The sequence below is a fragment of the Pyxicephalus adspersus genome, chromosome 1 (assembly GCF_032062135.1).
Source record: "Pyxicephalus adspersus chromosome 1, UCB_Pads_2.0, whole genome shotgun sequence".
NCBI lineage: Eukaryota > Metazoa > Chordata > Amphibia > Anura > Pyxicephalidae > Pyxicephalus > Pyxicephalus adspersus.
Genome location: NC_092858.1, coordinates 78,578,462 through 78,603,081, shown reverse-complemented (window position 1 = coordinate 78,603,081; position 24,620 = coordinate 78,578,462). Strand labels below are relative to the sequence as shown.

The 24,620-nt window shown below is 36.8% G+C and overlaps 1 protein-coding gene across 1 annotated transcript in view; it reads right to left on the bottom strand.

The window, feature by feature from the left end:
- Window positions 1–24,620, bottom strand: part of KSR1 (kinase suppressor of ras 1) — a 92,912-nt gene that overhangs the window by 67,400 nt on the left and 892 nt on the right. The window lies entirely within an intron of this gene.

Here is a 24,620-nt window from a genome sequence, read left to right as displayed (position 1 = left end):
AAAACAAACTGGAAGCTGAGGTCATGCTGCCATTGTAGGTTATCTGGCAGAAAACATTCTTGCCGAATTTTTTTTGTATGCGTATAGCTTATTTCATTACCCTGTAACCTGGTACACACAAACTCTTGTGAGCAACATTCACGATGAGGAATTTGCTGTGCAGTCAGCCGAAAAATTTGGTCTTTACAGCGGCCACTGCACCTGCTCCTGCCATAATTTATTAAGACGTGGTGTTAATACTTTTCTAATTAACTCTCTGTTCTCTGGCTTAAAAAGCTAATTACAGTTATGTTTTTACTACTTTCCCAGAAAAAGTCAGTCTGGTAGGTCTAACAGTTTAAAGAAATGTACCTTTTTACATTTGTAGCTACACTTTTAAATGCAATCATCAAACAATATTATTCCTGTGTGTCCGGACTACGGCCTAGAAAAATTTAAATATTCCTAACAACTAGTAAAGAGGTTTTAAAACAACTCATATGGATGCCTTTTGCTGCACTTACTGAATAGTCATTAGTTCTCAAAGATCTTCAAAGTCAGGAGGAAGACTCTAAAATCCCTAATACATACTATGGCATGTGTTGCAACAGAAGCCTTTTTTAAGTGTGCTTAACTGGCAGCTCTGTTGTATTTCAGCTCATTGTGATTCCACATGCATTAGTGTATGACCTAGCCCTAAAGTCAGGTTTCATTCACTTTTTAGCAGCTTAGAAACACCTGACCTATGTTTACATCAGAGAGTTGGGAGGCAGCCCATATTCTACTGTATCAGAAAGTAGTAATGGGGGAAACGGGTCTCATTTATCAAGGACTGCACATCCTGTTTGCCAGTAAAATGGCATAATATATAAGTAATTTTTCTGTTTGCTTTATTTATGAAAGTGGAAATCAGTTGAAATGATTGATACTTTTCAGCAAGAATGATGCTTTTTGCCGGTTCACTTCTTTAAGTATTGAATGTTGGTGATTACCAGATTCATGAAGTGGTAAGCAGTCAGAACTTCATTTTTTAGACATAGGGACCACAGTGGAGAACAGAAAAACTAATCACCACTTTAAGAATCCTAACCACTACGGATATAACAAAAGGGGAACAGGTCTTATATGTTTCAAAAGCCAGAGGAGGCCACTCTAACAATGACTGAATGTTCAACCACTTTCCTCTAACTTCCTTGGGCTATTTTTATGGTTTACCTACTTGTAAATTACACACTGGGCTAAGGGATAATAGGATTAAGTTCAGCATCAGATACTAGTTGATAACCTTATCTTCCTGCAAAATCTTCACCTGCTGCTTTAAAGATATTTTGTATGTTTTCTGAACACATTCACCAATCTTAATTTTACTTCTAAAAGACTGCATTTACACAAAAAAAATGAATAAACTGGAATTTCACTTTAGGTTGTATGGAGCAGCGATTTTTTCTTTATTTCTGTGTCAAGGCTCTTAAAAGGTCATCTAATCTAGATGGTGGTAAGCCGCTTAATCAGCTGCTATTCTCATGTGCTTTCACCTAGCTGCTCCTTGGCTGGCCTTGAATCCCAACACAAGTACACTCGCCAACAAGATATTTTTTTAGTATGAAAACTAGGTTTACAACAGATAAATTCATGTAACAAGAGCAAGCTTTTTTCCTGCAAACTTTATGACACACTGCACAAACATAAATATTAAACTAAAATAGCCCATATCAAATAAGAAAAACAAACTGGATGTGTTAGGGAAAGTGTATAATTCTAAATAAAGGAACACTAAAGTAAAACCTTTACAGGACCAACACCTTTCATCTTAGCACAACACCATTACTATAATTTCTTGGTTGTGCCAGATTGATAAACCACAGACTGCTAAGGCTCATTTTTCTTTACTGTGGGGAGAATGCAGCAAGGTGCCCCCTGCTTATATTTCCCCTATCCTCTCCATACTGCTGCCAATACAATGCTGAAAACAAAAACACAAAGGGCTCCCAAACATTCTCTTTTAGTCTTCCAGGTCCAAATATTTAAATTTCAGTAACCAATTCCCAAGAGAGAATTTTTGAGGGAATGTCAGAATCCCTGTTTTATAAAGAGAGCCCAATATGTTTGTGCTGACAATAATTGGGTGTCTGTATCAGGCTTTAAAATCCACAATGAGATACCTAATGAAAACAGAAAAAGGTTTTATTTATTATTTCATAGGCATTTTGATGAAAGGGTAAGCAGAAACCATCAATGCATGCATTAAATGTGAAATGAGTATCCCAAGTTGTGAGCATCAACGTTAAATTTAAACCCAGAATGCACATTTTAGAATTTTAAGAAATTCTGTTTTATCATGCCTAGAAAGTGAATTTTAAAATGTACTAAATGCAGTAGAACATGTAATAACGTGGTGAGGAATTCAGGATTTTCATAACACTATAGTGCTAATCTGGATGTGTGAATGAGCATGACTTTAGCCTTCTTTATCTGCCTCCAGTGGGGAGTAATAGACTAGTAATAGACAGACACTTTTTAGGAGGAGAAGAAGACTGTAGGCACCTTCACAAATGCTTTCTGCTGGATATAGGGAAAACGTGCACAGATTTAGTATATGGAATAAACACTATGGTTCCTTATTCTCTCCAATGGGAATTACCAACTAACATGACATTGCAAAGAAGGAAACCCCTAAAAGGTAAAACATGACTAGGAGGGGAGGGGGGGGGGGGTGATACAACATCTAATTAAGTGTTCTGAAAAAAAAGTACAAAAAGTGCATGTTCACATTGTGCCTACAGAGGAGGTAATAAGGAGTTATGCTGATCACAACCGTTAAAAAGGACAAGAATAGAGACTGACTGAAACATTTCACAAGCCGATCTACTTCTACCAGCATTAGGGAGGCAAATAGATTATTAAGCTTTTCTGGACAAGAGTGGCCAGATTTTACATATTGAACATTGAACCTACTATGAATAAAAATGCTGCTCATAACTATTTCCAATTTCTAATTTTTAGGAATTGGTTTCTTTAAACAAATACAAATTGGATGTATTCATTGGGATTCACCTATTTTCAACGTTATTTTCTTACTTTTATTTGGTTTTATGTAGTACTTTACATAAATGAACATTCTGAGTTGTATGCACTATAGAAAGTTGTTAGTAAATGCTCAACGTGAGGTGTCAGGTGACATAAATGGGTGTAGTATCAGTCCAAACTACATGATGATAAATTCAGAGTCATGGTGAGATAAAATATACCACTTGTATTTTTCAAAATCATCTTTACAATATTAACCTTAAAACCAAACAGAATAAATTGGGATTAAGTTGATCCAAAATCAAATATTATTTCTAGCAAGCAAAACATACCTGAAACAGTGACCTATTCTAGAAAATGAGGAACAGCTGGGAACTATACATTAGGTATAATTACCTCTAAGGATAAACATATATGCATCATCACGGTGCTTTTATCAGAATTACAGTTTGCAGAGCTGAACTGTGTACACTGGGAGAAAAGCCAGTGCGGGTGAGATCATGCTGCAGGAATGAGTTGGTTACATCATAGCCGAGCCACTGACCCACTGAGAGACATTGAAGCCTCTCACCTATACTCTTTTATGCAATCTGCAATGTTATAATAATTGTGCCTTACAAATTATTTTTTTTTTTTTTAATTGCAGGTTCCAAATGGTTTGCTACATGTGACACTTCAATCTAGGAAATCCTAAAAGTCAGATCAGAGCAAACATTTACACTTTTGTTCTATACCCACCTAGTTGATGCAGGAGATTGCAGCCATTGCATTATCATCTGCCTTCATACCACTAAGAATTCTATGTTTACCAGACCAGGATCCGCACACTTATTTAAATATTTTTTGCAGCAGTACATTAAGTATGACTCATTTATAAAGAAAAACCCTGGAACTGGAAAGTCCTGCACTAGAAAGTATTTTTTGTTTTGCAACAATCGAACACAGACAGAACAACACATAATACTTCTTCTGGACTGGGCCACAGACATTGAGTATATTTAGATAACATAGGGTACTAAAAAAATAACAGTGAAATCATAACAATGCTGTGTGTGTGACATCCACTGAGACAGGTAATCACATTAACGACATGCTGCCATAGCAACAAATTGGAGTTTGGTTGTTTGGCCAAAGGCCAAGATTCTCTTAATACCATGTTATTTGTTTTCTTTCAAGCTTTGAAACTCCAACTCTGAACTTTTCTCTTTTAAGTGACTGAAGTGCTTCTCTTTTCAGACAGTGATTCACTTAACTCATATCTTCAATAAATGACACATTCAAAGGGAATTATCAATACATGCAACATGTCAGAAAGCTATTCAGTGCAAGCGGTGCATGCGTCTGCGACTTGCAACGTTTATTTCCTTTGCACATTCTACTTCATTTACGTATAATATGTTTTAAAAAATGATTGCTGCACTTCTACATATGCATGTAATACAATTACCACCAGTTTTCCTGCTTTTATCTATGTTATACTATTGTAAAAATATGCGAGACCACTAGAGGGGGAGATTCACAAAAAACCGTGTCAGTAGCTAAATAAAGAAAAAAAAAAGAAAAAAAAAATCACAAACTTAGTTTGTATAAAAATTACTTATATTCTTCAACCATTTCCATCCATGCACATGCTGTGGGCTGGCTTATTACCAAGGTCAGTTAAAATTAGAGCTGATATAAAAAAATAACAAAAAAAAAAAAAGACAGACTTGGGAGGTATGCATAACACAATGTACAGGAAGAAAAATTGATACTACCACTGTCTATACCTTTTAATCTGCATATCCAAGTGATAAGTAGTCAGGTAACCTGAAAGTCAAAATATTCCAAAAGAATCAACAGGGTGCCTGCTGCTTGTCCTCCCCTTTGCATCGAACTAAATAGTGCTGTGTACAGCATTCATTTGTTCTGGTGTCGCTCAACAATTACAACTGACTGTTTTCAGCAACAGAAATTTGATGTGTGTATGGTCCCTTAAAGGCAGCTAAAACTCAGTCTTTTCAGGGAAAACCTTGCATGGCCTTGAATTTGCGAAAAAAAAGTGTCCAAGTCCCTGACTTTGCAACATAAGCACTTCCTTTTGGCTGTACAAGAATAGTGTCCTCTAAAGGTCCAGAAAAGGTGTCTACAGTAACCTATCATGAGTTTTAACCCAAATATATTTTGGATGGTAATTTACCATGTGAATTTCAGCAGATTAATTTAATTTTTTTATTTGAGTTTGTACTTTAAAAAAGTATTTTTCTACCTAAATTCTGTATTTGTTTAGGGTACCCATTTGCTGTGCAGCAAAGACATAAGATGAAAACAAACTTGTGTACAAAACACCTATTAAGATATATGTTGTTTTTTCAGTTTTGAGTAAAATGTAGAATTAGAACCTTTCAGGTTATTACTGTGGTCTGTGTCCTCCCTGGGGAGATTCAATCTTTGTGTTTAGCCTGTGATAAAGAAACAAACAGGAAATGAAAATTCTAAACTGTTGAGTCCTCACAGAAAAAAGGAGGTAAGGGGAACATTTTCCACTGAGAAAGACTGTTCTGATGATCGCTAAGAGGGGATAACCCTTTTTTAAATATACAGACAGTGGCACAGGAGGAGGAGAGGACCCTGCCCAGAAGAGCTTACAATCTAAGAGGTGGGGGAAACAGGACACAAAACGAAAAATGTTGAAAAATATCTGAAAGGGGTTCTACCTTGTATCCATAATTTACCTATATTTCCTCTATATAACTACAATCCTCGTTATTTATTACTTTCAAATAATTGCTTTCCTACTGTCATACACAAGTAACAGCAGTTAAACTACAATCCTGATACCTGTAGGTTTAACAGAGCATGCAGAGACCTCTCCTGATGATGGTGATCCTATGGGTGAAATCAGTTGTAACTGCTAGTTCCAGGTACAAATAGGAAGCTAGTTTGTATTACAACTGCCAGAGAACCCGAACACTCCCATTCCATGTGTTTTGTCAACAGCGAGTCTTCAAACTACATTTCCAAAATATACAGATGCTAAAACAGGTACTGAATATAGGAATTACTAGTTAAATGCTAGTTGCATCTTTTTTATTAATTGCATTTATCTACTGCTTGCCAGATTCTTAGTCAAATGTTACACTAGTGATTCCGATAATAAATTCACAATAATGCAAAGCAAAAATCTAAATCCCTGTAATACAAAATATTACTCGTGAAACAGTGTATGACACCTGGATATTAGATAAGCAGGTTACAGGGACATCAAATGTTTTACGAACTCACCGGACAACCCGGAAGTGTCCGGAACAGAACCCATTTAAACAAAATTCAGACCTCCATTATACCATCTTAAAACATATTTTTTCAATGCACAGACTGATAAAGTTGTAACTACTTTCCAAAGTAGACCCAGAGTTATAAGTAGCTAAAATTTACTTTAAATTCCTGATTTACATTTTTCTGTAAGGGTATCACTCACTGATGAGGGAAAATGCTCATTAAACTAAAGAACCCCTTAGAATCCCCTCGCAAATTAAACTTTGAGTACTAGAATTATGTGTGGTATTTTAAAAGTACAAATAAAAGTAAAAAAGTACAAATACTTTTTCTTAAGATTCAGAAATTGAACATTTGCTAGGTTATCTTGACTATTTTGAAATGTGCCCAGGAAGAACCCGGAGAAACATACATTTTGTCTTGAATTTCTCTTAGCAGTGCATCGCTGAGAATGCCAATATGTCTAGGGCAGGGGTGCCCAACAGGTGGATCGCGATCTACCAGTAGATCGCAAAGGCAACGTGAGTAGATAGCGGAGCCCTGCCTTTCAAAATAAACTCTACCACGCACAGGAGTTTTTATTGTTGGTGGATCATTTTGACTTGGTCATTTTAAAAGTAGCTCACAAGCCAAAAATGTGTGGGCACCCCTGGTCTAGGGTGTGTTTACAGCCTCATTGTTGTATGTCTGTGGTGGAGATCAAAGGCAGTGCTGTCTCAGAAGGTTTGAAGTGATATTTGGTGATCACTAATGTGCTGCTCACTATTTACCCTACAGGACGCTGTGACATAAGGAAACAAAACCCTGCCTCTATCAAGATGTCCCCCTCCATACAGAGACACAGTGCAGAACAAGGCATTCTAACTCGCATACAATATCTCAGGCAATACTGGTGATAAATCATTTGCTCTCCGCTCCTTTTTTTATTTTCTAACTTTTCCACTTTTCCAGAGTTTATGGCTGGTCTGTTACGTACTCACGAAACAAAGAATGGAACTTAAAGTGGAAGAAAAGTCTGCAAAAAAATAGCAAGTCCCACCTGGACTGTGAATTCTCTTCTGACCCTTTAACGTGCCTCTCATGACTTTTATCTTTTTGTGTACACTGTCGCATGTTTGTACATTATAGCAATACCCCAGGCGCCAGCAACAGAGTTTACATCCACTTTTATGGTGGACAACTGTTTATGGTACTCATCGCCTAGGAGTAAGAAGGAGGTCGAAGCTCACCAGGGACAATATGATGACACTAAACTTAAATAGTATGAGACTAATAAATAAAAACTTGCATTGTCAGATGAAAAGCCCAGTAATGGTAGCCTAAATTGCTTTATGAAAAATCTCTGAAAACTGCAAACCAGAAAGTTAATACAAAAGGAATATTTCCTGTGGTGGAAATCGTAATACTACATTTGTTAATATGCCTTTGTAAATAGTTGCAACTTAGCTTTGGGTCCAATGGAAAAACACTAATCAATGTACCTCTTGTTTTTTCTCACCTGATCAAGGGTCAACTTTAAGCACAATGCTCACATAGCCATAAAGAAAGAAGTCTGCCTGACTGTACACATTCATCTGTGAAGGCACGGGAGCTGAAACCCTGTCAGTTCAAATCACATGCATAACTATCTCAGACCTTCGTCTGTCAGACACTAAATCTAAATGATACATGTTTTCACGCTCATGGATACACTTATTACAATGCTTTACAAGAAAAAAAAAATGTATATTCAAATTTCCAGTTAATGCCTAGTTGTTGCTTTATTTCAACATATTTTGTCACTACATGGGCATTCCCACAGATTTCTTTTAAGGTTCTATCATTTAAAGCTGTGAAGTTCTTTTTAAAGACCCCATGCCCTAACTTTTATATGGTCACTCATAAACAAGAAGATGAGCTGTATAGATGCCAGAAACAAACAGGCACCAAATACCGTGGGTGCTGGGCCCTGGTAAACATTCAGCTACCCTTTCCCTTGTGGTAAATTAAAAATCTTTTAAAGCTTAATAAAAAAGAATGATAATATACAGTTTTCCAGCCACCCATTTATAGGTATGCAATGAGACACAATTATTATACACATTTCAGCATACCTTAATGCTATATGGTGTTAAACCAAATATGGCTGCCTTTAGGCAAAGTATGTTCCTATTTTTAGAGCTTTAACATGGTTTATCTCAACTAAAAAATATTCTGAGCTTTTATTAAAGGGAGCAGCTACATAGAGCTCTGCATTGTTAGGTGCGAACATCTGGAAAGCAGATGAAAAAGAAATGACTATCAAGTCAAGCATCCACTTTTTCCAGCTGAAAATATGTCGTGTTCCATAGCATGATATAATAATATTCAAGGCTTGGTTTGTTTGTGTGACATTTCTCTTTCAAAATGAGGAAATTCATGCAATTCAATGTCTAGCCCAGTGGTTTTCCATACCAGCATATTCTTCCTCTGGTAGTCAAATGTGCAATACTGGGACTTTTTAGGCTGGATTCTACTGTGGAAGAAAAGTGGAAGACTACTAAAGAAGGAACCAGCTCACTTCACTTACGTCAGGCTAGCTTTCATCAGGAGTTGGAGCAATGTAACTAAGATTTAAATATAGCTTCTATGATAAATTGTGCTAATTTATTTATTACATTTTTTAAACAGAATACAAAATCATGTAGTGCCCTGGAATAGTACAATTCATATCTGCTTGGCGTCTGCTAATTCAAGGTTTTTGGTTAAAACTATAGGTTCTTGGGTAGTTTATAGGTTATAACCATTCTGTTTTGCATTAATTTTCAAGAGAAAGCAGAAATGTTTGCTTTTGACCTCTCTATTAAGCTCCACTAAACAAAATTTGTTTCTCAATACAGCAGCTAAGCTTAGACAAGTTAACGTGAATCAAAGTCTACAGCTAGGAAATAAGTCAATGAAATTATGAACCATCAATGTGCAATATTTTTTATTTGTTCATATGAACAGAATAAAGACAATACATACATGTCTACTAAACAATCAAACCTACAGAATCTTCTTTTTTTTTCTTAAGCTTTTTTCATATTTGGTACAAAGTTAACCAGTCTGGTGATATAATGGTTCACTAAACACAAAACACAGCAATTTGTTTTTGATAATATAATGCAAAAATGCATTGCACTAAATAGAAGTACAAATATTCAGAATCCACATGTACTTTATGCCTGTCTTAGAAGATAAGAAACATGAACAACTTGAAAAGCACCACTAAATATAGGTCTGATATAGAATACTGAGCCGAATGATGATCTTCAAGTTTATAGGTTTCATTGTCCCCAACGGAAGAGTATTCAGCACTATGTTAACAAGGACAAGTTTGATCACCAAATACTGCACACTGAGTTGATTAAAAAGGGTTTTGTTAATGGTTGATATCAGTTACTGCATATTGCCCTATAAAAAAAAGCATATAAGAAAAAAACTACAGACAGAGGGCTCAAAAATTCAAACCCATTTTTACTACCTAACTCGTTAGCTTTTCTTGTCATGCCTTTTTTAGACTAAGTTACTTGATAAGATAAAAGAAAGTCGAAATAATACCACTGCAAAACAAGGCTCATCTCCACAGCAGATGACCATTCAACAGAGCAATCAATCAGCAGTGGACTTTTAAACAAGGAAACATTATACACCTGATTAATACTGCATAGTACAACAGCTATTTAGGACACCCGATGGGCAGCACTATTAAGCTCCATACACATGCCAGACAATTCTCACCCGAGATCACCAGTAGTACTCAGAAATCTGACATGTATACAGCAGTCCCACAACATCGTTCATCAATCGGCCGATCAGGAGTGACTTCTATGCATTTTATTGGGGGAGAGCACAGAGGCTTGTCGATCACTTGTCCTGCTCCCCTCCAATCTCCACTGAACAGAACATTCATTCATCTGTCACTGGAAATTATCACAAAAGATCACTTCCTGCAACAATCATCCAATGTTCATTGGACATCTGTACTAGGATTTTTACTATTTCAAGTAAAACAAAAACACTGCTAAACTAAATGGTGTTGTAAAACAATTTTCTCACATTAGCTATACAAGAAACAACTATATCATATCTATTATCTTACTTTTGACCAATTAAAATGATCATGCAGTAAAAGAAATTGTAAAAATAAATACATCAAAGGTTACCATGGCCTACCAAAGCAGAAAGAAGCAAGAGATGGTTGAACCACTTAGGCGGTGGACCATAAAAAAAACCTGTGTGTAAAATAAGGAATATGAAAAATGAACATTAGAAATTACATACTGGTATAACTGTTCATAGTGCAGCTGAACAAAACCTTTTTTTCCTGCTTGGTGGCTTTGGGCTACTGCTACTGCTTTTTTGCATAATATAAGGTAATAATAACCCCTTTTCTGAATGATGTTAAACCAAGACAGCGTTACAGAATCAACAAAAAGCTTGCACGAAGAGACCATTGAAAACAGGAAGAAGGCACGTGAAAGAGGTTTACTAAATGCTTTTTTGTAGTTTTTTTTACAGTGGAGAAAACTTACTTTTTCAACTATTTGTACTTAACAATAACTAAAAATTCCAGATTTAAATTATAAATTGCTTAACCTCTCTGTGTCAATAATACAGCGAGTACATGTGTCAAAAATGCACATTGTTTTTACAGGTAGTCAAACAGGACATAAATTCAAATGAAATCCATGTCTATTGTGGGTCCCGTAAAGGAACTGGCAAGTTTGGGACAGATTGGCACATTAAAACTTAAAATAAGAAGGATAAACACGACCAGTCTATGTAAAATCAATCTTAGGTCAGCTGTGTTTTCTGAGTAAATTTGCAGAGTCATGATTTATTCACTTTGCAGGTGTACCGAAACAGGGCGAGTTTACAGGGCTTTTATTTGTTAAAACTGATAGCTTGTTGGCAATGCACAAACAGCAAAGGAAGAAGGTAGGCTGAGAGCAAAGAAGGAAGCTGTAAATATCCAGCTGCTTCCTCCAGGAATTTCTAGCTGTTCATTTACACATGATCAACCAACAAGTCATTCATTTGACCAGCACATCAAATGCAAGATTTGCCAAACTGGGCCTGACTCTACCCACAGAGCAGCTAGTCTCTCTCAATACCGAATAATGCCCTGATTTAGGAGAATTTTAAAAAGTTTTGACTATAAACTTAGCATGGTTTAATCACATATGAAAAAAAAAATAGGAATCATACATATGATTTTCCTGTGTCCATCCTGTATTAGGGAATGTGTTTTGCACCAGCAATTCTGTTCCTGCTTTGTGTTAAAACAAAATGGCATTCATTTACTAAGGTGTGGGAATAATCTCTTCACTTGGCAAATAAGGATTACTTTCAACATTTATACTACTGTATATCAACACACCTCACTTGGTGTTACAAAACTGATTTTAATATAGGTGCGATTAAAATTATGGAACTACTAACAGGAAATACCAAGTAACCCTTGCTTTGCCAGAACTTTAATATTCCTATTGTTAACACATTACACATTGCATTTTGTTGTTGGGTATCCCTTGCACCATTTGTCAAGACACCCTCCAATTTCCTGTAAAAAAAAAAGGGTATATAAAAAAAAAAACCCACAGACAGCCACAAAAGCCTAATCCAAAAGAAAAAATGGAGGCGATCCACGACAGGCATACAGACAACCATACCAATTTGATAGATATTCTAACCCCTATGGATTACAAAAAAAAAAAAATGTAAAAGTAAAAAGGGAAAATAAATTTATTAAGTAATGAGGATATTGGAATAAAAAAATGAACAGCAGTCCCTATCGAAGCCAGCGCTGTTAGACTGCTAGAACAAGATAAATGCATTTCAAGTGATAAGCCATTTAAACAAAATTGCTAAACATGTCAGGATTTGTCAATGCAATTTCACCCACACAGTGAAACATAATACAGTGGTTTGATTGTTTGAACATGTCATTTATAAAAGAAAAAAAAAAAACTCTTCTGCAAAAGGATAGAAGCACACGCTTCAGTGAGGTACTGTAGCAAATTGGTAATTTATTACACAGAAGCAAACCCCCAACCTCTACCTGTCACAAACATTAAGACTATTCACTCTCTATAGCAGTGAACAGATTGTGGAAATACATAAAGGAACATAATACAAATAAGAGTTACTCACAGCTTGATGACATAATCCAATTCTTCAATTACACAACTGGAATTTCCTCTGGGAATACAGGCATATTGTTATCTTTTTGGTTTTATGGCATGAGTTTTATAAAGAAAAAAAGTTTTAGAGTTGAAACAATACATGTAAATATCAAAGCCAAAGTGACTGCCGTTGCATCTTAAAACCACACGTTCCTTGCAATGCAGCTATGGTGTCTTGCACACTTCAACACATACAACACCAGTGTTGTAACACCCAGCATATTATGTTACCAGTACTTCCAAATTACCTCACTAAACTGACACCTTTAAGACATAGACATTTATATATATGTCACAGTATAATATTAAACTCTTTATTGGGGAAACACATTTCCCTCACAAGGGACTTAAGCTGTAAAGTTACTTTGCTGCATTACTCCATATAATAGCTTACTGCCAAGGGTACCTTTTAGCTATGAAAGGGGGAAGGGTTCCTAGCTGGATAGAATTATGTTCTATGAAATGCAGAAAAGCATAGCCTGAAACTGGTGTCATTTCCTGCTATAGGGCTGATTGATTAGCCACAACAGGTAAACAATTCAACGTCTACCGACGAGAACTTAAAAATGTACACAGACAATATTACGTTTTTTTTTTGCACTACACTCTGTCATCCCAGTTTGTTGTTCTCTTTCATAACCCCATTTCGGGGAATTTCTCTTTTAAGTTTGTATTGCTTGGCGAAGACTGCCAATGAAAGTATACCATCTCTCACTAACCTCCAACAAAAGTAGGCCATGCAATAATAATGCATAATGTTATTCTCCTTTTAATATGTTAATATTCTATGTTAATATTTTCTTAAACAATATTGTGAAAACAAACTTCCACTTCTAGGAAACAAAGTGCCTGGCACAAAGCAAGGCCTTTCCCAATGATAACCTTGGAGTTCCAGACATGATATCGAAACAAAAGCTTCGACAAAAATAATATTGATACAGTTATTTCTGGGAAACACAACTATGCCAAGATAGACAGTGGCAAAAGACAATACCAGTTTAGGCACAGAAGTCTCCTTTTAAATGCAAACATAAAAGGGTGTTTTTATATATGGTATACAACAAATTAAGACTAAAAATATTAGGCATGTATTAAAGCAAACATGTGACCTAGTAAAACATAGTTCCTTGACTGATCGGCAGACTTAGCTACCTTTAAGCATCCTCTGACCTTTAGCAGTAACATCCTGGAAGTCCAAATTCCAGGATAAATGTTGAAAAAAAACAAAGCTTGTGTTATCCCCAAGGACAGGCTCACTCCTACCCTGTCCCTATTTTTATTGGACAGGAATGATGGTCATCGTATGATTTGGCAATATGGAATTAGGAGAAGATGTACATATAATTTAATTTTTGAATATATAAAATATAGGGGAAAGAAAATGTTATTTTTTTTACTTTTTCCAAAGACGCTCCTGCTTCAGAATCTGTAACTCCTGCTGAGTAACAAAAGACATATTAATAAGTCAACTCACTAAAATCTTATGTTGGGATAAGCCACATGGTGACCTCCATCTGTAACCTCAAGCTACAAATTAGAGCAACTGCCAACACCTTCTCTCATCACATTTAAATACAGTCCACACACAAGTGAAGTTTTTTCTTTCATTATGAATTGTCTGTTCTGCAGTCATATGTGAGAACTCAAACTACAATATCAGAAGTAAAGCTTTAGTCACCGCTATGCTCTATGATGTGGTTTACATGTGCTACTGAGGCTTTACATATTCATTACAAGCAAGTACATTTCTTTTTTTTTATTTTGGGCTAATATTCAGAAAGATGGGTAGTAATCGTGCACGGATATGTTTAAATGTTCTAACCCTCATCCTCACTGTAAGCCCAGAATACACTTGTACTGTCTTGTTCATAGTTACATAAATGTACATGCAAAGTTAATCTGACAAAAGCAGATCTAATCTTTTCATTTTCTTCTCTAGTCATTAGACAGAAATTAAACAGAAGCATTTGTATAGTATATGGTATGAAATAAAAATATAAATCACAAAGACACCAATGTATATGACCCCAGAGCACCAAAAGAGAATGTCTATGTATTTTCTGTAAAATGTCCTTATGCATGTATGTTAACTCCGGATACCACACAGCTATACACTAACCTAAAAAGGATTTCTAGAAGGATAACCAACATATTAAAGCCTTGGTTTAGTTGTCCAGTATACATATGTAAAGCTAACTAAAAACAGAAGCTTCAGAGAAAGTCATAGCAGGTAGATTACAAGTTCATTTGTATATTCTAGTCACAGAGGAGGGAAATGCTGAAAACAATGCAGGCTAAAATTAGAAACTGCCGATCAACTTCTCAGACACCAACCGTACAGGGAAGAGGGCTCTATATCCTGTACGCATACTTGTACCACCATACCATCAGCACAGAGAGATAACCTGATCACTTTCCTTTAAAAATCAGGAAGAACAGTCTTTGCATGCCAGATAAGCAACACAAAATACAACACACTAATTCAAAGCAAATAATATATTATCAAAAGTTTTTGATGGTCAATGTAAAAGATACAAAGATACCAGATAAAATTGCTGAATTATTTGTTCTTGTGCTTGTTTTCTCTTTATTTGTTATTATGCAAATATTATTACTATTATTATTATTATTATTATTATTAATATTAATAAACAGCATTTATATTGATAACACAGTTCCTGTTCTACGGTGGCTACCCTAATTCACTTGTATACTTACAGCACAGCAGAAAAAAGAGTACCATAAAATATTTCAATAATTTTAATATTTAGGAGGCACCAAGAATTAGCAGCTATCTCAACAAAAATACAGTTTGTGTTCTCAGAGTGGTACATATCAGTCCTTCCCACTCAGACTCATATATAAGACATTTTTAGTACAAGCAGAATTTCTCCATGGTATCAAACAGCCCACTCTTCAAAAAATAGATTCATTAGCAATGTGCAGCTGCAGTCTGCCAGGTTTAGAGTGTTCTTGGCAAACCACAAATAGGGGAAACCCTTACCTTTATGGTCCATTCACATTTCTGCTTATGCATGTCAATATTTGTATCTTTTATGTGTTATGGACCGAATGAAGTGTGGTTTAGCATGCATTTTACAAGCATTTTACTGCATAAGGTGCCTGGTTCATGTGTGGCAACACATTAATAAATATGATTTAAGTTAGGGAAAATAGCAATCTATGGGTATTTTGGGATACAAAATCCACCTAAAGCAGGTTAAATGCAGGTGAGAAGGAGATCAAAGGCAAACCCAAAACCCATACATACACAGGCCCTTCCTGCATTTTCCTAAAAAGGTATTAAACTAACTGATGTGTAGTAGACAGTGTTGCAGATGTTATATATATTGTCACAATACATCTACTGATTGCATTGCTAGTCAGTTTCTATACCAGACATTTTGAAAAGGGACAACACTTGGATTTTGTGCATGATTGTTAAAATACTAACTGCTGATTTTTGGGATGTCGAGGTGCAAGTCTACAGTCACATCTGACAGCCTGAAAACAATATTTTCATATGGCTGAAATTTTAAACCAAAATTTTATATCAGCACCTTTTGAGTAGGGAGCCAAAAAGATTACAGTAAAGTGCAGAGAGGCATTCAAAGAAGTCTTTAAAGGGGTGAAGATAGCATGAAATAGGCTAACAATGCAACAATACCTGAAAATAGACTGCGGCAATCAGGATAACTTATCACAAATTTATACATGTGGCATATGCCTATGAATTGAACACGATTTACTGTGTTTTTTATTTATTTATTACATAGGTGTATCTCAACCTTTTTAACATGGAGGAACACTTGAAAAAACTTTCAAGTCTTTTGGGAACCCCTGTTACAGTTACTATAGCCACAACTCTGTATTATAGTGTAAGGGTCAATGGGAAAAATTTCTCTTACATTGATTGTTAATTGTTCAAGAAACCCCTAGAAGAACCATGGCTAAGGAACACTGGGTCATATGAACAGACCTTTTGTCAAAAAAAATGAAGCAGGCACTTTGAATGACATGGTTCAACAGTCTAACTGGGACTTTTAGAAACATTGCAGAAATTTTAGAATATAAAAAAGGGGAACTCCAAACCACTTGATGCTTGCCTTAACAGTCTTCAGGATTGAAATCTAGAATCATTTAAATATTCAAAACATTACCCATGGGGAAATAACACAAGAGAAAAATAATTTATTATAATCCAACTACCACAATGGCTTCTGAGCTGTATAATTTAGAGCTTACATATATTTCAGTGGCCACAGTGTACACCTACCAATGTTACTGACTTATGAATACTTGCAATTTTTGCAATAAAGAAGCCATCACCAGGCATATACGAGTGCATATTACATATATAAGAACCTAGATTTGCATGGCACTTTTCAGACAAACCATGCAGACTGCCGAATCACGATTCCCAATAATCCATGCCATTTAGTGTAATAGCTCTTGTGGTAGAATTTACCAAACAAAGAAAGAGAAAACATTATGCACTATAGAAATATACATTTTCCATAGTTATTTTAAGTCATATTTTAGATTTTACCTTGTAAAAAAATAAAAAGAAATAATATGCTTAAAAATTGTGCATTGAAGCAAGGGAGAAAAATTGTTTGATTGTCCATTAGACTGAAGATTTTATTTTGACAGAGCATGGAGGATGAATAAACAAGATAACCTCTTGGCATCCTGCAGGATACAGTTTTCCAGAATTGAGAGAGAGAGGCAGAAACAATGTAAGTAATACCATACCGGCAAGTAATAGGTTAACAAGCTTGAAGCAGTCACTTCCTCCCAACATGCATATACTGGCTTTATAACATGTGTCAGGGCTGATTTCCTGATAGGAACAAGTGTGGATTCTCCTTGTGTAATATGTGCTGAAATGGCCAATTGTATTCATTGGACAGGGTGACAATGCAGGCAGGCACAGAAAGTGGTCATCCCAAAACAGGAAAAGCCTAAACAATGAACTTCTGGAAGGATCGCCATATCATAAAAATTACTTGACAAAAGATTTGAATGCACTTTAAATAGACTTTTAAATATTACTTGTGTTTTGGATATGGGTTGCACCAACCTCCTACAAAAGTCATTTACTAAAAAATACATACTACAAAGTACTAGTAATGACATGTTTATGTTGTGAAAACATACACTGAATTTCCCCTATCAAGCCTTCTATGGAAAATATAAAGGAGCTGCAGAGATCACATAGTTGCTTTTATGAAATCTGAGAAACTAGTTAGCATAAGATATGTGCACAACCATGAGTTCATTACTACTAGACTTTTAAATAGGTTAGAGAACTTTGTGCCACCACACCACAGATAAGCATTTAACAGCTTTTAAGTAAGTAAAGTGATGTAACCATTGGTGTCTGTTCGGTAAAGGTCACTTGGTGTGGAACACCAAGTATAATGTCAAAGCTGACTGTTAGCAAAACCTTTACATCCTGCAACTCAGTAACAGGAGCACCACCTTACTGGACTTCTATTCACTTAACGTCCAGAAGTATGTTTAAAGGGTGTTGTCATTACATAAGTGTGCTATCGCTTTTACAGCACTTGGTAAGCATTTCTTACTTGTACCACTTCACATGAGAAAGGGAGTGGAAAACACTGTACTTGATCATTTCCTAATGTCTTTTTGTTATTGAAAGATGTAGCCTGCGGGAAAAAAAAAAAAGTGTGTTGGCAAAATGAAAATCTCTGCTGCTGGGCACAATATTATACTAGGGACAATCCAGAGAATCGGATTTTGTTCCAGTATCCGTTATACTCTGTCACAATGCACAGGGAGTGACGCATAGAGGTTTTGGGAAGGAAGATATGCTAGATCATTTAGGAGGTTAAACGCGTGGCTTGGCTGGGCCAACATTAAATTCCACCCAAACCGCAAACTAAACATTCCCTTTAATTAGCTATTTCCTTTTCTTAGCTGGAATCACTGCCGTCGTAAGTATGAAATACAAGCATGTTAAACCTGTCCAACTACCTTACACCTATATAGTGAATAAAAACTACCAAACCCTACCAAGGCATGATATATCACAGCAACCAAGACTGTGCCTGAAGGAAGAATAAAAGCATTACTTCGTTAACTATTCATGGCAAGCTTTACTACACCATCTTAGAGGCTAACTGCTTATTTTAGTAAAACGAGTATTGCAGACCTACAACATGAAAATAAATGGGTACTTTAACTGCCTATGCAACTGCATAGCTTACAATAATAAACTTACACTCTCATTTAGTGTCAGTGCCCATAACAATATACCAAATGACAGCCTACAGGTAAATCCAATTTAATTGTGGAAGCCAAGCTCATAACAAAAGTTTGGAGGCTGACCTCGCCTGAAAATGCTAATTATGTTGCTGTAATTGCCTCTGGATTTGAATACTTTAAACCCCTGGCCACCAACAAATATGCAAATAAGGACTGTTGACTTTTCTCCTAGATCTGCACACTTTTTTTTACAGGTGAATTGAAAACATTTGATGCCAATGGCAGTTTTCAACCCAGGAATTTTTTAAAGCCAGGTGGCAGCCCCTGTATTGTGATCCAACTCTTCAGTAACCACCCAAAAACAGCTGGGTGGTGCGCCCAGCTAAAAGAGGCTGGGGAGAACACTAATTGGGTCTACTTAATAGCCAGGGAAATTTCATTTGGGAAGATGGTCAGTAACGTATCTGTATGATAGACTCAACCCAGTAAACATTAAAAACTTACATAACTTTTATGAAATCTGTACTTAAACAGGCCTCTATAATCACTTTCTGCCTGGTGATAATACTGCTGCTGAGCCCTCCTCTGATTGATAGAGTGACATACAGATATATACATTTGTTGTTGAGGTTTCAATGGTATTTAGAAAATGACGCTGGCAACCAACCAATCCCTGTGGGCAATATTACATATTTTTCTGCCCAGTTGTCCTATTTCCTAAAGGCCGGTTTTTATTTAAATCGTCTCTAACATTCTCAGAACAGACCGGCAAACATTCTTGACAAAAACCTCTGACTCATCTGATGAAGTATGATTGAAACCGGTTAAAGATGTAGACAATCCTGTGACCTCAGACTGCATGCTGGTGGTATGTATTTCTCGTTCTGCCACAGAAAATTATGCAGCCCAACATGTCAACACCACAATCAAGGCTAGAAAGTTAACACCTAGTATTCAAGCCAGTCATAAAGGATTTGTCACATATTTCATGATTATGGCTATACAGGATAAGCAAAATATTCTGGCATCATACTATGTCCATGGTTCCGCCTGTAGGGAAACAGTGGGGCGCCAACAAGACAAGCTTTGGGAACTCACCCTTTTCTAAAGTGACAAAAAAGTTTCCATTACTCAATTGTGTAACACACCCATAGCTGCAGGACATCTATACATATGAAGCAGACTGTATCATCCATCCCATGTCTAATGGTTATTTCGATTTATATAAACAAAAGAGAAAAAGGGGACTAGGGGCACAAAGACATGTATCAGTTCAGGTCACTTAACAGAAGTTAAAGATTGTAAGGCCTTAATGACGTCAGAAAACCAAAGTGACATGAAAAACGCAAATCAAAACTATTTAAAATATTTTGGTTTACGGTGTAACTACTCAGAATATTTAAAATGTATGTCCAATTTTTATGTGTTATGATGCTTTTTAATTAGGCTGTGGCATCTTTCTTCAAGCATAATCCCATAGTGTGTTCCTATAATAGCACAGTCACCGCTGGTGTCTCTTGCACTAGGACAACACAGTATACCATGGATATAATAACACACTGCTGTATTTTTCTTCTGCTCGGCTAAAGAAAGTTTCCAGGGCATTACCAAATATCTGACTAGTTAAAGAACTAGATTTTTTTACATGTTTAGGTAGCAACTTCCTATATCTGGTTTGTTTCTAAACACAGTTCAACACAAAAATATTATAAAATACTCCTTTTCCATAATATCAGCCATTGCTGCACAACAGAGTCTCCTAAAAGTTAGCAAACTGACAAGCAATACCACATTAGACATGGTCTTGTGCTCTTCGGCACAGCTCTGGGAAAAGAGCCTAAGGGAAAATATCATCAAGTCAGTCAAGTCCAGAATTGTAAAGCTCCCATTAGTCCTAACTTTCTCATGGCAAAACCCTTGTTTATTCTCTATAAATATTTTCTTATATCATCTAACCCCCTAATAAGGAACAATAAACATTGTGGTCATCATGGTGTACCCAGTTTGTCATTTGGGAAGCAGAAGGATTCCACCACCCCAGACCTTCACTTTGGATATATTTGACTATTTAACCCTAATAAAATGTTTGTAGACATTCCTAGAGTTTATCCTTATCAACATACATCAACATGTAACTATATCCACTAAATGTGTATAATATCATGCAAGAACTACATTGCTGAATTACAAAATAACTGTGGAAATTCTAGATTGCTCAAGGTAACATATAGAATAACAATTATACTTAAGTAAGTTTCTAAAAAGTTTTATAGCCCAAGCCAATTTGTTTGGCCCATGATCTCTGATGATACCATCATTTGATAACAGTGTACTGTGAACTTGTGGTAATAACAAACTCTCCAAAAATGTGTGATGGTCACATGAATAATCGTTCAATGGTCATATTGTTTGTAAAATAACAAACAGTCTTTAGCAATGTTTATTGTGCATGATTCTCAGATATAATTTATAGCAGAACATAAGATAGAAAATATTTACATTAAATGCCATAAACAAACAGAAAAAAACAGTTTAAAATATATATTCAATCTGCTTTTAAATTAGCCTCCTGCATTCCCCTGTGTATCAGAACTAAAAGATTTGCTTCATACACACATCAGATGATTTATTGCCCAAGACAAATGGCTGTGCTCATTTTGGGTACAAATCTGCCATGTACAGTGGTCCTGTGTTGTCATTCATCAATCCAACCTAATAGATTGATGAACAACCAATCAGGAAATCACAGCTGTGCTTCTCTATGGAAGAGAGAACAGCGAAAAGAGACCATGATATCCCCTCCCCTCTTCATAGAACAGTCCTGTGAGTTTAGCGCTTGTTCATTCATCTGTCACTAGAAATGATCACAAAAGATTGCTTCAAGTGACAGTGATCTGACATCTATATGACGTCTGTATGTGGCATTAGAAACCTAACGCAGACAAAAATCTAAAGTAGTGCGATGAATCTAGCACAAAGATAGCTGATCAAAAGAATATACAGAGCGATGACTTCCTAAGTGTGCTGCTGCCCCTTCATTATCCATTCATAGGTCTGGGGCAGACCTTTGAATGGATAATGAAGGTCTGGGGCAGATAAGTAAAAATATAAAAAGGGCTCAGCTGTCTTGGAGGAGAAAGTGAATCTCAAAAATGAGCAGAATTACAAGTCTATTAAGCTCAGTACACACATGCAATATTTGTCGTTGCAAAGGGTCTTTCACAATCCTTTTGCAACAACTAAGGACTGCACGATGCATGAACGAGCGCTGTACATACAGCAGTGTTCTGCTCTATGGAGAGGGGAGGGAAAGAACAATGTAGCGGCACCCTGCTGCGCCCCCCCCCCCTTCACTTCTATTACAATCATTCCTCATCCATGGATCCGCCAGGACGGTCGTTCAAATGATGGATGATGGGCGCTGTACACATGCAAGATTCTCGTCCGATATCGGCCCCGAGTCGATTATCTGATGAGAAGCATTGGACGTGTGTACGTAGCTTTAGTAGGTAAAAATGTATACATATGAACATTTTAACATTGCATTTAGCGGTTTGCAAAAACAAAAACCACAAATGAATGCAGTCCAGCCTACTAGTGCAAGGTTGTGCTCACCCAATGCTATTCAATAGTATACAGGTCACCAAGGAAACAAATTACTCCTTGTGGTCAACACAGACAGAAAATTTCTCTTGCCTCCAAAGCCAACACGTCCATCATACAGTACTGTTTTCTCATTGATCAGAAGGATATCACTGTGCAATGATACATGTTCATCACAGAGATGGATGAGCTCTCTGCTAACATACACACAAGTTTCTCACACAGAAATGAAAACCATACCCAAGTACATGAAAAACATCCCAACTATATTGCAACATGCTATTCCAGAACCACCAGCTGCTTCCAAATATTCATACCATGTGTCTCATATGATAGTTATAAAAGACAAATCATCCAAACAATGCTAAGAAATAAACACAGTCAAATGTTACATCACGTTTAAAATTTTAAAAAAGCAGACATACCTAGCTGGTAACTTGGTATCTGAACATTATAGAATAATCAAGGCCTACAACTATAATTAGCTTTTTTTCCAAGTGGGTCACCCAGATATTACACGCCAGTGTTTCACAACCTTTTTAACATCGGGAACCCCAGCTATAATCCCTATATTTACAGCTCACAGTATGTTATTGTGGTCAGTGGGAAGAATGCCTCCGACATTACTGGCCAGTGGGAAGAATGCCACCCTTACAGATAACCAAAAAGATCATTGGTGTTAGTGGTAATTGACCTGAAAAGGCATAAACTGGTCATTGCTCAAGGATCCCCTGGCAGCCTCTGCAGAAACCCTGCTCTAAGGGCTCTGACATATAGGCCCATTCACATTTCTTGTGTTACCATGCATTTTATTGCTAATACATGATTATTGGAAATCCATTGTTTTTAGTAGAACATGTTTTACCAACATATCGAAAAAATGTTTTGCATGTTGCATTTTAGGGTGCTGACAAGACTTTTACAACTCGGTTGAAAGGTGCCCTTCAAGACAAAGCAACAGACGTGATTATCAAGTGCACAACTCATAGGAAACACACTTAAAATGAGAAATACCAAATAAAAGTTCACATGAACATTTCACTAAAATATTAACAATAAGATGACAACTGGACACTGGCAATGATGAAAATATTGGTTTATAACAAGAGTGGGACATGACAACAGGTAAAATCTGGAAGTGCCGCCTGTGTTCAGGAGATTTCCAAATTTTCCTTTAAAGCAATGATAAACTTGGCACCACCATTGCACAGTCTAGATCAGGGGTGTCAAACCCTACATACACAGTGGGTCAAATGACAATTTGGACAAAGTAGCAGGCCAACCTTGACATTTATTGAAAAAATATCTACAATTGAGGAAGGTCACTAATGAATGTCAACAGAGGAGGTGACGCTTGTGGGTCCTGATTGAGCATTCTGGGACTTGTTGTATTAGTGGTGCATGCACTGTCTACTGGCGGGCCATCTCTAGTAGACATTTGGTATTTTCTCGCGGGCCAAATATAATAACAGTGTGGGCCAAAATTGGCCCACGGGCCTCAGTTTGACACCCCTGGTGTAGATCATTACCCAGATACTGAATACCTTTTTATATTAAATTCAGTTCACATCTGCATTGTGAATATGCCTCAATATGACAAATATTGATCAATGTGATCTTGGAATTAGATGGAGTTAGATGGAATGCCATGGTTCCTCCAGGGGTTCTTTGAGAAGAAGACAGTGGCTGATCAATCTCTGGCCCGATAATGCACACAAGATCAGTACTTATTTTACTAAACAGAGCTTTTGGCATGGTAGTCTCATCTCAGGGGTAAGTTAAACACTAACTACTTATCAGCCACTTACTGATCTGAGATGTACCTGGAGCTATAAATGTGTTCACTTAAGGTTCCTGAGATCTAAAAATTATTTCATGGGTTCCTTTGAGGTAAAAAGACTGAGAAGGCTGCCCGATCGCCTCTGGGTTTCGTGACTGCGGGGAACCCCAAAGTGATTGCCAGGAAAGAGGTATGTACAAGCCAATCATGGACCCCTTCAGCTGCAACTTCTGGCCTACATCAATAGCCATTCTCATCTGATGGAGTCTGTGACACCCCCTAAGGACACAGGAGGGTCACCCCCCATTCTATGCCCATACTGATGCCAGGTATTGCTTCCAAAGTTGTAGTAACCCATTCAGGCCTGTTGTCAGATGTTACAGCTGCAGGAAAACAAAAGAGAGCATTTCCCTGGCAAGCAGGCCTTCTGAGCAGGGGGAGGGCTACACCAACCCAGCTATTAACCCTGGCACTGCCAGTGGGTGTGTGCCAGACTTGGACCGGTGTCACCAGAGCAGGATATCCTGCCTGGCATCTCCCAGCACCCATCACAT